Below are 10,000 nucleotides of genomic sequence, written 5' to 3' on the forward strand. Positions count from 1 at the left end.
ACCGTTTCCGTTAGTGTAACCATTTCCGTTACATTACCGTTGCGTTTGTGTAGCCGTATCGTTACAATTACCGTTGTGTAGCCATTTCCGTTACCGGTACAGTTGGTGTAGCCATTTCCATTCCCATTACCGTTGCCGTTTGTGTAGCCATTTCCTTCCATTACCGTTGGTTGTACCATTTCACGATTACCATACCGATAGTGTAGCCATTCCGTTACCGTTGGTGTAGCCATCCCGGTACGTTGCTATTGGGGTAGCCTTTTCCATTACCATTTCCGGTTGCCGTTGGTGAGCCATTGACAATTGGTTGTACCCATTGCCGTTTCCATGGCCGTTGGTGTATCATTCCGTTGTGTATCCTTTTCATTAAGATTACCAATAGCGCATCAAACCATAGAATAATGTTCAGCTGTGGAACAGTCAAACGTATGTACCACCAATCACTCACGAAGTTTGCTGGTTTGAACACTGTGCCGTTGGACAAAGGAACGAGTCGATCCTGCCATCTGCCTGGCAGATGAGGAACACATGAAAAGGCATCAAAGATATTAAATATTTTTTTTAAGATTAGTATGTTCGATGATATCATGAACTCATCGAATTTTAGAGAATCTAAATGTCTATATTTCTGGGAATGATTGATGGTTATTTCATATCTACAACTTTGATTCTATTAGGATGGTCTGTTTCTGAATGCAATTATACTTATATGACTTTGTCAGCTTTGGACCAATTCCTAATTATTTTCCCTGCCTGGGATAATGTCCCATTTTGAAGAATGTAACACTCACTGGCTTGGCAGCCCTAGGGAGTAGAAGTGTCAGCATATAGCCAGGGCAGTTGGCCGTCGAGGAAGAAAGCCGGTGGCGGGGACGAAGGCTGGATGGGGTAGTCCTACTGGGACGCATCCAACGCCGATGGGATCAGCTAGAGGTCTGAAGGGATCCACGTACCATTGGCGAACACGCTGATTGATTCCGTTTCCGTTTTTGGTTTCCTCATTGACGGCCGTTTCCATTACCATTTACACCATTAATTTACATAGAAGCCATTGCCATTTACATTTACATAGGCGCCATTCCATATCCATTTACGTAGGCACCATTACCATTTCCATTTCATTTACATTTACGTAGACGCCATACCATTTCCATTTCCATTTCATTTATTAGGCGCCATTACCTTATCCATTTGGTAGGGCCATTTCCATTTCCATTTCCATTTCCATTTACGTAGGCGCCATTACCCTTTTCCATTTCCATTCATTTACGTAGACACCATTGCCATTCGCCCATTACCATTTGTATATCCACATTGCCGTTTCCATTGCTGTAAGCCCCATTGCCATTGACACATTACTTTCCGTTACCATTCCCATTCGGATGGAGGCAGGTATTGGCTTGTGCCGAGCTATTCCAATGAAAGCTGAAGAGGAAGGCAAAGATAAGTAATACTTATTTATGAAAAAACGCAAAAACATTGTCAATCTTTAGGAAGATCATAAATTTTTAATACAAAAAAAAAAAAAACAGTGGACATGGATACACAATATACAAGCATAGAATACATGGCATGTATATGTATGTAGTATATGTAGAGAAAGATAAAGATTACATTTTATTCATATATATTGACATTTAAATATGTGTGTCGATATATATGTATATATGTATATATATATATTTATATATTATATATATTTTATAGATATATAAATATATTTATATTTATACACTCTTACATTTTACATACATACATATATATATATATATTTTATTAAATATATATATATATCATAGATATATCCATACACATATTCATATATATACAGATAGTTAACAGACATACATTGTGTGTATATTTTGGATACATGTTATATACCTATATATATGTATGTATAAGTAGATAGATATAATATTTTTATATATATTATATATATTATTTATATATTATCTATATTATTTATATATACATTTATATATGTATATATATGTGTGTGTGTGTGTGTTGATGGTTGTGTGTTGTAGAGACAGATGAAAATATCATTTTATATACATATATATGTAAGTACGCTATATATATTTATATTATATATATATATATATATATTTATAAATATTATTATATATATGTATGTTTTATACATATAGAATATATATATTTATATATATATTATATCTAGATATATATATATACATATATATTACTTATTTATATATAATATATAGGTATATATACATACATTATACATATTTATATTTATATTTATATATATATATATATATATTATTATATATAATATATATATGTGTATATATTTATATATATATATATTATATATACATATATTTATTTATATATGTATGTGTGTGAGTAGATTTGAATGTATTCAGACTGTTTTCCGTACGAATTAGCCAGGCAGTGGATTTAATGGAAGTCATTTTAGATGGTTCCAGCACCTCGTATATATGAGATGAACAGAGAGGCGAAGAGAAGAGTGCGAGATCTTCAGGCGCACTGACGACTGTGCTTGAGGCCGCTTTATATAGCTGCTTTATTTTGCTTGTGTGTATTATATATGTACATATGTATTATATATATTAATATATATTATATATATATATATTTAATATATTAATATATTTTATATAACTCACTTACATATTTACATACATACATATTTATATATATATATATATATATAATATAGATATATATATTTATATATATTTTACTTAAACATATTACATATATTACATATATATAATCAGACATACATATGTGTGTATATTTTCGTATACAGGTTCATATACCTATATATATGTATGTATAGTAGATAGATATAATATATATATATATATATATATATAATATATTTATATATTTTTATAATATATATATGTATATATATGTGTGTGTGTGTGTGTGTGTGTGTGTAGAACAGATGAAAAATTACGATTTATATACTTTTATATGTAAGTACCGTATATACATATTTTATATATATATATATTTATATATATATTTATATATATATTATATATATATTTGTATTTATACAATTATATATTTATATATATTTATATATATATATACTTATATATATATTATATATTATATTTATTTATATATATTATATATAGATATATATATATATATATATATTACATTATATACATATTATATTATTATATATATTTATATATATATTATATATATATATATATATATGAGTATATATATTATATATATTATAAATTATATATATATATATATATATATATACATATATTTATTATATATGTAATGTGGTGTTGGGTTGTGAGTATATATGAATGTATTCAGACAGTTTTCCTTACCGATTAGCCAGGCAGTGGAATTAATGGAAGTCATTTTAGATTGTTCACAGAAACATCTTATCTAAGAGATGAACAGGCAGGCGAAGAGAGAGAGCGAGTTCTTCAGGCGCTGACGACGGTGCGTGGAGGCGCTTTATATAGCTGTCTTACCTCTCATTGCACGACGCACAGGTCAAGGAGATGATCTAGGCAATTTTTCTAATGAGGAAAGATGTTGATTATCTAAAGATTCTTTGTTGCTAATGAATATCAATTTTTATCCTCTCTTTTTTTTATTTTTACACAACACACACACACACACACACACACACAACAATATATATATATATTATAGTATACTATATATATATATTTATATATATATAATTATATATTTTATCTATATATATTATATATTATATATATTTATATATATATATATATATATATTATCTATATATATATGTTAACACAAACACACACACACACACAAACACGCATATATATATAATATATATATTTATATATATATTAATATATATATATATATATATATATATATATATATATACACACACACAATATGAATATGACACACACACACACACAATACACACTCACACACCTCAACACACACACCACACACACACCACAGATTATTTATATATCATATTTATATATTTATATATATATATATATAATATATATATATATTACATATATTGTATGTATGTATGAATGTATGTTTTATGTGTGTGTGTGCGCATAATCATATTGTATATATTTATATATATATTTATATATATATATATTTATATATATATGTATATGTATATATTTAATATTTATATATATATTATATATATATATATATATATATGTATGTCATGTATGTAATGTTATACTATATTATATATATCTATATATATATATTTATATATTTTATAAATTATTAAATATTTATGCCATATATATGTATGTATGTAATGTATATATATTCTAATATATATATAGATATATATATATTTATATATATATAATATAAGTTGTGTGTGATTTGTGTAAGGGTGAGTTTTTTTACCGATCAATGTCGAGAGTATGGGGGGGTCGGAATCATTTTGCTGAGGATATGAAAGCTTTGTGTATGTGTGTGTATAAATGATATCAATAATAGGTACAAATTGAAAAAAAAAAAAAAAAGTTAAAAAGACTTAGTGTACAATATCGGCCATTAGGGGCCGTGGGAAGTAACATACGAAACCTTAGGCTTTCACTCAGAAAAATAAATAGAAAAAGAATATTGGTCTCTGATGCTTTAGCATGGGGAAGTAAATGAGTCAGCGCACATTACTTACTTCTTAAGTAAACTCTGGGGGTTAGATGCATGGTGCTACCAAATATTCGGCGGGGTGTGTGTTACAATATTCTGTGCGTATTTCTCTTATACTATAGATTGATTGGATAGATCCCTTTGTGCATTTCACTTTCATCTTACAGCTTTTATAAGAACGTCTCTCAAAATGACTAGTGGAGAGGCAAACTTTCACCGTTACCGTTGATACATCCCATGTCGTTTTAGACTGTCCATTAACTGTTACCGTTTCGCTAAACGCTCCTCTCCATTATAAGCGTATAGTGTTTGTCTATACTGGAGGAACTTTTGTCATGGAAAAACAAAAATTTTCCACAATTACAACATATTATCGATGAATCAAACCAACTTGCTATGTCCGAGTCGAAATTCATATTCCATCTTGCTATAAATAACCGATTGATGAATGCTTACAAATATCTCTAAAACCCATTATTTCATTATGAGTCATGATTTATGTGGATGGAGTTTTATATATTATCTTTGCCTGCATCTCGGCCTGTCCGAGATGGCAAGCGGGGCTGGATTTATTTGTTTTCTTTTTCGGTTGTTTCATTATTTCGTCGAGCGCGTTTGATTCAGGTGATTATATTTAATATGTATATATATAATACATACATATATATAAATGGGTGTATATATATATGTGTGTGTGTTGTGTGCGTGTGTGTGTGTCTGTCATCATAGTTATATACATGTGTGTGACTGTATATGTGTATATGCATCTATATATATATATATATATCTATTATATATATATATATATATATATGGGTGTGTGTTGTGTTTGTGTGGCTGTGTGTGTGTTGTGTGTGTATGTGTGTATGTGTTTTACATATAGTTATACATAGTATATACTGTGTGGTATTGTGTATATCATATAGTATACATTAGATATATATGTGGATACTTGTGACATATATATATATTATATAACATGTTATATATTTTATATACATATATATGTATGTATACAAATAAATATGCATATATGTATCATATATTATATATTATATATATATATTATATATATATATATATATATATGAAAGATGGTAGAATGCAGTAATGCATTTGATATAGAAATACCAATCTTAACTCCTTGACCAGGACTCGAACCCGAGCCGTCAGATTGACAGAAGCGGCCCTGAATCCAATAGACCATATGAAACATTGTCTAACTAGACGCTTTACATCCATGATGAAAATTACCTGTGTGCGTTACTGCATTCTACCATCTTTCTCACATAGATATAACCTCAGTAACCTGATTTGGGACTTCATCTTCTGATTCTTTGTTGCCAAGTGCCCACGGGAATTGTCTGTAAAACCTCGCTATCACTGCTCTGCCATGAGCACATAGGTAATTTCCATGATTGATGTAAGGTGTCTGGGTAGACAATTCTATTAGTGGGTCGTGCGGTCTATTGGATTCAGGGCCGGGTCTCTCAATCTGACGGCTCGGGTTCGAGTCCTTGTCAGGGAGGTAAACTTTGTATATATATATATATATATATATATATATATATATATATATATATAAATATATATATATATATATCTGTTTGTGTGTGTGTAGGTATATATATATATATATATATATATATATATATATATATATATATATATATATGTATATATATGTAAATATATATATCTATATTTATCTACCTATCTATTTATATATATATATATATATATATACATATATATATATACAGTGGAACTTCCTTATCCTTGCACTTCCCGAACTTTGCAACTTCCTTTAAGTTGCGGGTTTTTGTGGGTCCCGACCGAAGCTAATGTAGTTTCTTATTGACAGAGCTTCCTGGACATGGCACTTCCTTTTTCTTGCACTTTGCAACCAAGCGCCGGTCCCAATAAGGCACTTCGATTCCTGGACTTGGCATTGGCCTGTTAACAGTCAGCTTACTGGACTTGGTTGTGGGAGAAACCGGTACTGTACAGTGATTGGCTAATTATTAATGGAGGCGTGGTTTAATGACAGGTCGACTCAGATTGACGAGTTAACTCAATTAGCACTATAAAAGCTGCTGCGATGCTTGTTATGTCATTCACTTGGCAAGATGTTTCGGAAACCGTTTAAGCAGCTTACTTTGGCAGAGAAGGTTGCGTTGATAAAGGAGAGCGATGGAAGAACGCAAGGAAAACTCGCGGAAAAGTACGGTATCTCGCATACAATGGTACAGAACGTTCTGAAGCGCAAAGCGGATTTAATGCAAGCCTATGAAGACAATGAACCGGCGAATAAGAAAAGATCGAACAACTGTCGTTTTGAGGCCGTCAGCGAATTCGTGTGGGAATGGTTACTGGGAATATGTCCAAATACGCGCAGAGGATGACACAAATGAACAATGCTTTACTGGAAAAAATTGTATCCTCCACCCGTCAGACCGACTTGATGTCTTTTTTTACCCGCGTGGACAGTTGAACAGTCGTGGATTACATGAACAATTCCTGTGTGTGGAATCATCAATTAGGTATTGCTAATGCTTACGTAAAACATAAGTAGTTTTGAAATTTGTATATGTCTGTAACATCTTTATGTATCAACATATCTGGTGTTAATAAATGTACTGTATATATATGTGCCGTATACCTCTGACTTCCTTTTCGGTACGCCTGCGTTTAACCCCAACTTTCCTAACCTTTTGGGTGGGTCCCTTGAGGTACTAAATCCGAGAAGTTCCACTGTATATATATATATATATATATATATATATATATATATATATATATATATATATATATATATCATGCGTTCATAAGAACCCATGCAGGATAAGGTAAGCAAATATATCTATGCGTGCAATTTATTGCATTGTTAGACTGATGCATTATGTAATAGCTGATCTTTACAAATTGAATTGTCTAATCGGATATATGTAATGGAATACGCCAATTCTCAATATAGTAATTTTACTTCATTTGGACAATTTAATTTTTGCTGGCAAAGTTTGTCAAAATCTCCGAACCAAACCAATTGACCACACTGGCTAATTAACACTTTAATTAAACTAGCGAACTCATAATTTTTTCTTTTCTTTTTTTTTACAGGTACATGCAAAGGGATACTCTGTATCATCCTGTAATTGGCATAATACACCTCTAAAAAAATCAGTAAAGCTCTTACTCCGTAGTGCTCATAGATGGTCTCCTACTATTACATCTTAAGTCGGTAGGTTATGTCAATGATAATGTGATCCTGGTGGATCAGTGAATTAAACTGTTTTAGATCTGCTTTGTGTAAGTGTGCCATAGATTTATATATATATATATATATATATATATATATATATATATATATATATATATATATATACATCTTTTTATAACTATATTTTACCTTCATACATTAAAACGAGTGATTTTATTCCTGGTTCCTTGACAACAGAAAAACATATTAATATTAGTAATATATTCCTAATTAGTATGTGTCTATATACTATCATCGCCATAATCCTAGGTTGAGTTTCAGATGACGCAAGGCCTCCTACACACTCTTCAGTCACCCCTGGATAAGGTCTCCAAAAAGGGTACAATGGTTAGTAGTTGTCTATGATGCTTTAGAGCTGCAGAATTTACATGAGTAGGAATCAGAAGCGTATATTCGTGTGTGTGTGTTCGGTTGTGAGACGGTGTGTGTTTATGTTGGTGTATTCCCCATATCCTTTTCTACCCCCTTTTCATCCAATTCCTACGAGCCTAAGCGTTATATTTGTTTGTGTTTTTGCATTTGTGATTAGTATTAGATAAGAAACACCTCACTGCACATCAGTAGATTTTATTTTCAAAATTATTTATAGTCTATCATACAGTCATACATACGAAAATAATAATTTATGGCACAAGAGTATATAATTTGATAACCGTTAAAAGTGAAACATTTTGATACAGAATAAAGATGAAGTTATAACTGAAAAACTAAGCAATTAAGATTCTAATTGAATTCAATACTTGAAATTCCATGTATCTGTAATATAAAAAATATATATACATTCAATAAAAATGTTCCACTTTTATGGTAGATGACTAAAGGTTTAAGCTTTAAGACTAAAACGGCAACCAAACGGAAAAGCCGTCGTTTTCCATGTAACATTCGCAAAAGTTTAAGAAAGCGAGAGAAGGAAACGAAAGACGATTTGTCGTTTAGAAGCTCGGCGTCTGGTAGAGTCCGTTAACTCCGTTGCCATTTGTCGCTCCGTTACCATTTCCATTAGCAATACCATTTCCATTGCCATTGGTAGCGCCATTTCCATTACCGTTACCATTGGTGTATCCATTTCCATTACCGTTACCATTGGTGTATCCATTTCCATTACCGTTACCATTGGTGTATCCATTTCCATTACCGTTGGTATATCCATTTCCGTTGAGGTGACCATTTCCATTACCGTTTGTGTATCCATTACCATTACCGTTAGTGTAGCCATTTCTGTTACCGTTGCCGTTGGTGTAACCATTTCCGTTACCGTTGTCGTTGGTGTAACCATTACCGTTACCGATGGTGTAGCCATTCCCGTTGCCGTTTTTGTAACCATTTCCGTTACCATTACCGTTACCGTTGGTGTAGCCATTCCTATTACCGTTGCCGTTTGTGTAGCCATTTCCGTTGCCGTTGGTGTAGGCGTTTTCGTTGCCGTTGGTGTAGCCGTTTCCGTTGCTGTACCCATTTCCATTACCGTTGATAGCACCATTCCTATTACCGTTAGTGTATCCGTTGCCATTGCCATTACCATTTGTGTATCCATTACCGTTGGTGTATCCATTGCCATTGGTGTACCCATTGCCGTTTCCATTGCCGTTGGTGTATCCATTTCCGTTGGTGTATCCGTTTCCATTAAGATTACCAATAGCCGCATTCAAACCATAGAACTGTTCAGCTGTGGAACAGTCAAAGTTGTACCACCAATCACACACGAAGTATTGCTGGTTGAACACGGTGCCGTTGGGACAAAGGAACGAGTCGATCCTGCCTCCTGCCTGGCAGATGTGGAACACCTGAAATGGAATCAAGGAATATTATATATATATATATTTTTTTTAGATAAGTATATCGATTGATAGATGATGAACTCATGAATTTAACATAATCTTATTAAGATATGTATATATTTCTGGCCATGATTAATGGCAATTTATGAACTAAAATTCTATAGGATGGATGCGTCTGAAATGTAATTATACTTCACACTATACTTCATTGGACCATTTCCATAAATTCTCAGATTATTTTTCCTCGCCCAAATAACTGTCCCCATTTTGAAAG

At 31.6% G+C, this 10,000-nt stretch overlaps 1 pseudogene; it reads right to left on the reverse strand.

Moving 5' to 3' along the window:
• Positions 1–8,750: 8,750 nt before the first annotated feature.
• The window catches only part of LOC147467707 (uncharacterized), a 4,823-nt pseudogene continuing 3,573 nt past the window's right edge, over positions 8,751–10,000 (reverse strand).

This window comes from Penaeus japonicus, unplaced genomic scaffold, assembly GCF_977035675.1.
Source record: "Penaeus japonicus unplaced genomic scaffold, GWHDUDI00000001_assembly GWHDUDI00000034, whole genome shotgun sequence".
NCBI lineage: Eukaryota > Metazoa > Arthropoda > Malacostraca > Decapoda > Penaeidae > Penaeus > Penaeus japonicus.